The sequence below is a fragment of the Miniopterus schreibersii genome (genome assembly GCF_964146895.1).
Source record: "Miniopterus schreibersii genome assembly, chromosome: 5".
NCBI lineage: Eukaryota > Metazoa > Chordata > Mammalia > Chiroptera > Miniopteridae > Miniopterus > Miniopterus schreibersii.
Window position 1 is genome coordinate 57,573,979 of NC_138106.1, and position 7,534 is coordinate 57,581,512.

Consider the following 7,534-nt stretch of genomic DNA (forward strand, 5'->3'; position numbering starts at 1 on the left):
TAAGATCTGAACCTAATGCCATTGCTTACATTATTACTGGTATGAAGTTGGCTTAAAATATCTCTAAGCTTCAGTCTCCTCATCTGTAAAGTGGGCCCATCAGTACTGCTTAGTTTATTATTGTGATAAAACAAATGAAAGTACGTTATAAAGCCTTATACAAACTTAAGTGATTATTATTCTTATGACACTCTGAGATAAAGTTTGCAAAGAAGCACAGCAAGACAGGGAGTAATATAACTATACTCTCTCCAGAAGTCACAAGAGTGGAGCAAGGGGGAGGGGGTAGGATGGTTCAGATCACTTCCTGTCCAAAAAGTATCATCACAGCAGGAATCTTTGGGTAGCAGACATAGGTCACGCATTTGAAGAAACGTCCATCAGCATTAAAGAACTTGAAGTTTGTTTTAATAAAATTTAAATATGAAAAAATTCCACGCCCTTCTATTATCTCTTACCAAATAAATCATTTGTATGACTAGAGGCAGAAATATTTTTTCTTCCTGGCCATAAAGAGAGAAAAATTCTAACCTTTTACTTTTCTGTTCCTTTCGTTTGAACCAATGCAGAAACATGGATATGCAGATATCTGTGCAGATATTCTTTTCCTTCCTCATTCATGTGAAAATATTCATGAGCACCCAGATTGAGCAATATATTTCAAATGAAGGCATGCATGTAATGCACACATTTCTATCCAAAGGCATTATAAAATTATTTAATGAAGCAAAGTCTGCCTGTGAATTCCTCCCAAGTATCAAAGACACCTCAATACAGTCATAGTCACTCATATTTGCACCTTTTACCCCAAAAGTTATTAACAGTTCTAGATATCTTATTAACACAAGACTGCAGTCTGCATATAAGGAAATAAACAGTGGGGATTCTATCACTTACTAGGCTCTATCACTGAGAAGAGAGAGAGGAACAATACGGTAAGGTTCCCTGACCTCAGGTAATCCCCTAGTGGATCGATTCACAAGGCTCATCCTCCATCAGTGCCACCAGCGTGTGTGCAATAAGGAAAGGAGACTCCAGGTGTGGCATTGGGGGCCCCTTCCAGCTCCTGGGCTTCGGTGACTCCACCTGTGACCCCTGCTCCCACCTCTTCTCCAGTTCCTAAACAGAACTTCCCATCTCTAGGATGGCCTGCTGTCTGTGTCTAGAAGGTAGTATCTCCAGATACCCTTTTCCCTTCCTTTCTCATGTGAAAATATTCATGAGTGCAAGTGGGAGAAAAAGAGAAATGGGGAAGGCCTTTCCTGTCAACTGGAAAAGATGCAGAGGGTCTCAGAATTTGTTCATTTGTCCATTCATTAAAACAAGAGATACTGAGCACTTTCAAAGGCTTTCCAAGGCTTATGCAAGTTTCTGGAGACACGGAGATGGCAAAAGACACTTTCTGCTGGAAAGCAAGTCTCAGTTCAGTAGGAGGGTGCAGGTATATAATTAAGTACAGTGCCACTAGACAAATGCTATAGTGGATGTGTGCACCACGATCAGTGGGGGCCCTAAGGTAGACATCCCCTACTTCTAGAGTTTTGTGGAAGGAAGGGATAAGCTTTACTAGACCTTTGAGGGGAAGACAGAAAATTGGAGGCCAAAAGGGGAGGAGAGAGGAGTTCTAGGATAAGAAGCATGTGCCAATGGACACAGGCTTAAGAGCGCATGGCCCAGGGACTCTGAACACATACCATGGCTGTGTGGTAGAGAGGCCAGAAAGAGGCTGGGAAGGTGCATGGAGCCATATCTTGAAGGCTTTGAACAGCAGAATATGGGGTTTGGACTTTGTTCTCCGGGCAGAGAATTTAAAGCGAGAAAGCGATGCATTCAAATCTGAGTTTTGGTAATATCCTTCTGAAGACTGTGTGGACAGTGGACTGCACAATTGAAAACAGACTTTGATTAAGAATATGTTACATGAATGGAAATGATGATGAAGGTGAGAAAATAAAAGTAATAAATTCATTTGCAATATCTTTCAGAGGTAAAAAAACCAGCAGTACCTCAAAGCAAAGTGAATATGGGAAGTGAGCAGTAGGTAGAAAAAAATAACTCAGAGGTTTTTCTTCAAGACAAATGATTATGTTGGAACACCATTAATGAGATAGGAAGAAAAATATTTCAAGAGAAGAAGTAGTAAAGAACAAAGATGATCAGTTTGGTTTTAAGTTTATTGAGTTTGAAGTACCCAATGCCATCTATCTGCTATCTAAGAGCAGTTGGAATTATAGGTCTGGAAAATACCAACTGAAGATATAATTGGAGCATCATTAGCATAAATACTTCATGGTTGAGAAAATATATGAGGGCAAAAAGAAAATATTCCAGGGAACCCCAGCTGAGGAGTAGGGTGAGTGACAAGTAGGAGGAATCTGTCCCAGTCATAGCCATGGCCTTGGGTTTCTGACATATATATAGCACTCTACATCACAAGACCATTCTCAAAGAGGCCAAAATCCTACCAAGGAGAAATGTAACAGCAAAAATCAAGCTTCATGAGGTGATGCCTTTCCTCTCTCTTTTTCTTTTGCCGATATTTTTAACCAAAGAAATTTTAAATGCACATATATATTGTTAGTGTCTTTAATACATTAATTCATTCTTGGATTCCTTTGTCAAATAGAAAGCGCATTGTTTAGCAGTACTGATTGATATACAGCCACCATCTAGTGGCAAAATCTGGTAACTACAGGATTGCAAGTTGGGGGTGAGGGTGGTTCCCAGGTGGTTTTAAGAATTATGCTCAGTGAAAGGTAGTCCTTGATGATAGAGAATGCAAAGAAACAGGTTTTCTATAATTTTTATGAGCATTAATTATAGGAAATAGAAACAATTTACATATTATGAACACCTTTCCTTTGAGCGCTATAGGGAACCATAGAATGAGCCACAGCTTCTGTAGGGTTATCAAGTGACATGGCAACACCTAATTAGACTGAATAGGTGACAAGTGACATAGTCTCAAGTGACATGGCAACATCTAATTAGGCTGATGGAAATATGATCAGTACTAACAACCAGTATCTATAATCCAAACATTGTATCATATCCTACAAAGCTTTATAGGACCTAGACACTGGCCCTCTCTCTCCAGCCTCACCTTTTGTCACTTTGACCTTTGACCATTACGATGCAGCCAGAGACCTTGTTATTACTTAAACATAAATTCATTCCTGCCTCAGGGCCTTTGTACTTACTATTTCATATCTTCTGCCAATTATTTCTACCACCTCTCCTTCTCATCTTAGGTTTCTATTTAAATATTTCCCTCTTAGAGAGACCTTCCCTGACAACTCTAACTCAAAACCCTTCTCTCAGTTTATTTTATCCTGGGCACTTAGCACTATCTGAAATTATATTATTTAATTACTTGTTCAAAAAAAAAAATCTCCAAATCTACAGCACAAATTCCACGAGAGAAGAGATTTGAACTGCACTGTTTGCTAGCACCTAGAGGAGTGCTATCACATAAAAGGTGCTCAACAAATAGCTGAGGACTGCGTGAATTAACCTAGGGGGTCCCTGGGCAGTGTCTGGGCAAAAGATAGAGTTGATCAGATGGAAATCTACACAGGATCATATGATGACAAGATTGAGGCCAAAGATTTTGATACATAAGCAAGAAGGCTCAGCAAGTAAGGGACATATTCTGCTTAAGGTTTTGTAACCAAGTGCTGCCAAGGCAGAGAGCATGAACTTGAGGCCTAATCAACAATTAGGCATCAGGGTTCAAATACCAGATTGTAGGTGGAGGAGGGATTAGAACAGAGGCTCCTGGGCTTTATAAGAAGTAAGTCCTCAAACCTCCTTCAAGCAATTTTCCCATCCACTCAAAAGACCTGTATCAACAAGGACGTGTAAGCCCTAACATGAGATGAAGTAAAGATCTGCATGTAGCGGTTTATTAAGATTGATGGCAAGGTCCAGGATGATATAACCTATCTGGCTGATTTTATGGATGATATTAACATTGACAAGACTGAAGAGAATTAATGTCTGATCTATGACACCAAAGGTCACTTTACTGTTCATCATATGACACCTGATGAGGCCAAGTACGGATTGTGCAAAGTGAGAGATATTTGTGGGCACAAAAAGAATTCTTCATCTGATGACCCATGATGCTTGCACCATCCACAGCCCTGAGCCCCTCATCAAGGTGAATGATACTATTCAGATTGATTTGGAAACTGGCAAAATTACTTATTTCATCAAATTTGACACTGGTTGACCTGTGTGTGGTGACTGGAAGTGCTAACCTGGGAAGAACTGGTGTGATCACCAACAGAGAGACACCCTGGTTCTTTTGACGTAGTTCATTTGAAAGATGGCAATAGCAACAGCTTTGCCACCCAGCTCTCCAACATTTTTGTTATTGTTTTTTGTGTGTGTTTTGTTGTTGTTGTTGTTGTTTTTTAAATATATCTTTATTGATTTCAGAGAGAGGAAGGGAGAGGAAGAGACAGAGATAGGAACATCAATGATGAGAGAGTCATTGGTCGGCTGCAGCCCGCAACCCGGGCATGTGCCCTGACCGGGAATCGAACCCCGATCTCCTGGATCCTAGGTCGACGCTCAACTGCTGAGCCACACCCGGCCGGGTGTGTTATTGTTAAAAGCAAAAAACTATGGATTTCTCCTCCCTGTAGAAAGGGTACCCACTTCACCATTGCTGCAGAGAGAGACAAGAGACTGGTGGCCAAACAGAGCAGTGGGTGAAATGAGCTCTAGGTGACATGATTAGAATAGTCCTTGTACTTAATTAAAGATAACACAGCATGGGGGAAAAATGGAGACTCCTCAGGGATACACCACCACTATGTCTGATTCCATAGGCCTGTGGAACTCTGAGATTATACTATATTTTTTAAATTAGTAAACAAGGTGAGTGTAATGTGTGCACTCTAAAGATATATTTTTTGACATATTCTTGTTCTTGTGTTTTACTATTCATAAAACACTTTTACATATTACCTCCTTGATTCTCACCTATAACTCTACTGAGTAGAAGGCGGAACAGGTTTTTATTTATTACTATATTTTAAAACTTTTTATTATAGAGTACTTCAAATACACAAGCAGAGAATATCATAATGAACCCATGTACCTATCATCCAACTTCCACAGTATCAACTATAATCAAGCCCGCGACCTACACAGACATGTACGTTGCATAAATTTTAATCAGATCTCAGAAATATCTGAGACCAGTGTGGATCACAGGAGAATTTTTATTTTTTATTTTATTAACAGGCCTCTCCACATCATCTCCACAGAGATGATGACTTGCCCAAAACATATGCCTAGTATCAGAATTGAGGCTAGAACTTACTGTGGGACAGTGAGGGTGGAGAAGATACAGGTATGGACAGCTACACCCTTCACTAGAGTTTGAGACATATGGATTCTCTAGCTGTGTGTGTGTGTGTGTGTGTGTGTGTGTGTGTGTGTGTGTGTGTGTGTGTAAGGGCTTTACAAAAGGGTAGCCAACTATCTCTTTAGAATGACTTCTGCTAAACCCTGCCTGGGGACCCTTGCAGGTCTTAGATTCTAATGCAACTAAGTATTTTACTGACACAAACGCGCATGTGCTTGGAAACCTTGAGCTGTGAGGAAAGGGCTGTGAAGATGCACCAGAGAGAAGCAGCGAGCTGCAGCTGGCCTGTGGAACCTTACACCACCTGAACTGTCAGGAAAACAAATGCGACTGGAGCGCATGCTTCCATCTGAAGACGCGGCTGGAGAAACAGAACTCTGCCTTGGGCTGCCGAGACAGTGACAAATGAAATGTTGGTTGATCCCCCATTTATTTTATTTTTAAAGGGTTTGCCAATACTGCAGCTGCCCTGCTTGTGTTGGGCTGCGACACTGCCAGCGGCGTTGAGATTCTCTTCACTGTGCTGAGTCCCATCCGATCTCAATTACACTGTTTTCTACCCTTCCCAGGAATGACCCAATTAGGAGACTGCCTGAAAGTGAGGAGACAAGGATTCACACTGGCTAAGTTGCAGGCATTAAAGTGAATCCATCTGGGAAATATGGCATGGGACCTCTTAATGTCTCACTAACGGGGACATGGTCAGGCTCTGTCAGGGCATTTTTGTAGTTCTAGAACTCTTTTAGTCAGGTCCTCTTGAAGGTAACAAGATATCTGCAGTGGCTAAAGCAAAGTCACCTGTACTGAAGTCTTCCCATAAAATAGTCCACAAATGAACACTGCTGTGCCAAGAAAAATAAAAGCACTTAGAAGAATACTTAGCGTTTCTAATGCAAATCATTTTGTTATTCTCTATTTGCCAAACCTCTCTCGAGAGGAGGTCAGCAATTTTCTCATTACCCTCCTAAGGAAACAGGTCAGCCGTCGTTCCCAAAGAAGCATATGGTCAATCAATATCCGGAACTAGATCACAAACCATTCTCAGTCCAGGGACCACGCTAAGCCAACAACAAATTTGGGTGTAAGATTATTGTAAGTTTTGGAGGTAACCAATATGATTAAATCATTCACTGGTGACAGGATGTGCATACGAATAAAGTCGAGAAAGAAAAGAAATTCCCCATTACATTTAAAGCCAGACATTTGCTCATTTGAGCTTTAACAGCTTCCTAATAATACATCAGTTGAAGGAAGGAACAGGAAACATGTAGAGGGGGACAGAGAGAAAAAGAGAGTGGAAAATGTTATGTCAGAGAAATTTCAAAATAAAAATAGATTTTGAACGCATATGAAATTAGATTAGTCTTTTCTTTTTTTTTCTTTTTTTTAATTTAGCACCTCTCTCCCTGTCTCAGGAAAAAAAGATAAAGACTTCAGAATAATACCTCACACAAAAAAAAATTCTGAATAAAACATGACAGTGACATATCATAAACATAGTCTCCAACGGGACTATATTAAATAAATGAAAGCATCTTGTTTTGTTACTCCGACTCAGACAGCATGATTGTCAAGGTATCAGTGTAAGTCAATACAGAGATATGAAAAAAACTTCTATTTTTATTTGCCATTTAAGTTCAGGAAAATATATATCCCTCCACCCGCCCACCATGCCCACCCTAAGCAGTAACTTCCTAACCTTTCCTGACGGTCTCTCCACGCTGTTACTGATGTTACCCTTGAGTTCATTTTTATCTGTTCTTTGTCTTGAGTCTTGTCAGTCTAGTGAACTGTGATTGTAATTCACTGGGCCGAGATCCACTATAGTCCTATTTTCCACATAACCTTTAAGACTTCGTGTGTGTTTTTATTAGAAATTAATTGAATACAAAACAAACAAAAAATCCAAAGGCAATATTTCAAAAACAAATCATACTCTCCTTAAACAGGTTTTTTAGAAAACCAAATGCTCCAGACTCATCAAGTCATATGTATTAAGTATGTACAGCATTTTGTATTTCAGCCAGACCTCAATAAAGTGGTTTAAAACATTTTTTTAATATAATACTCAGTTCAAAAATAAATAATTTTTTAATTAAATGGCATCTATCAGTTGCAGGGGGTGGATAGGACACAGGTTTGTTTCATGTGAAT

General features: G+C 39.8%; 1 pseudogene across 1 annotated transcript; it reads left to right on the forward strand.

The window, feature by feature from the left end:
* Positions 1-1,920: 1,920 nt before the first annotated feature.
* LOC308557476 (small ribosomal subunit protein eS4 pseudogene) lies at positions 1,921-4,722 on the forward strand (annotated as a pseudogene). The gene is made up of 3 exons: positions 1,921-1,942; positions 3,878-4,391; positions 4,623-4,722. The product of its transcript is annotated as a small ribosomal subunit protein eS4 pseudogene (transcript).
* The last annotated feature ends 2,812 nt before the right edge of the window (positions 4,723-7,534 follow it).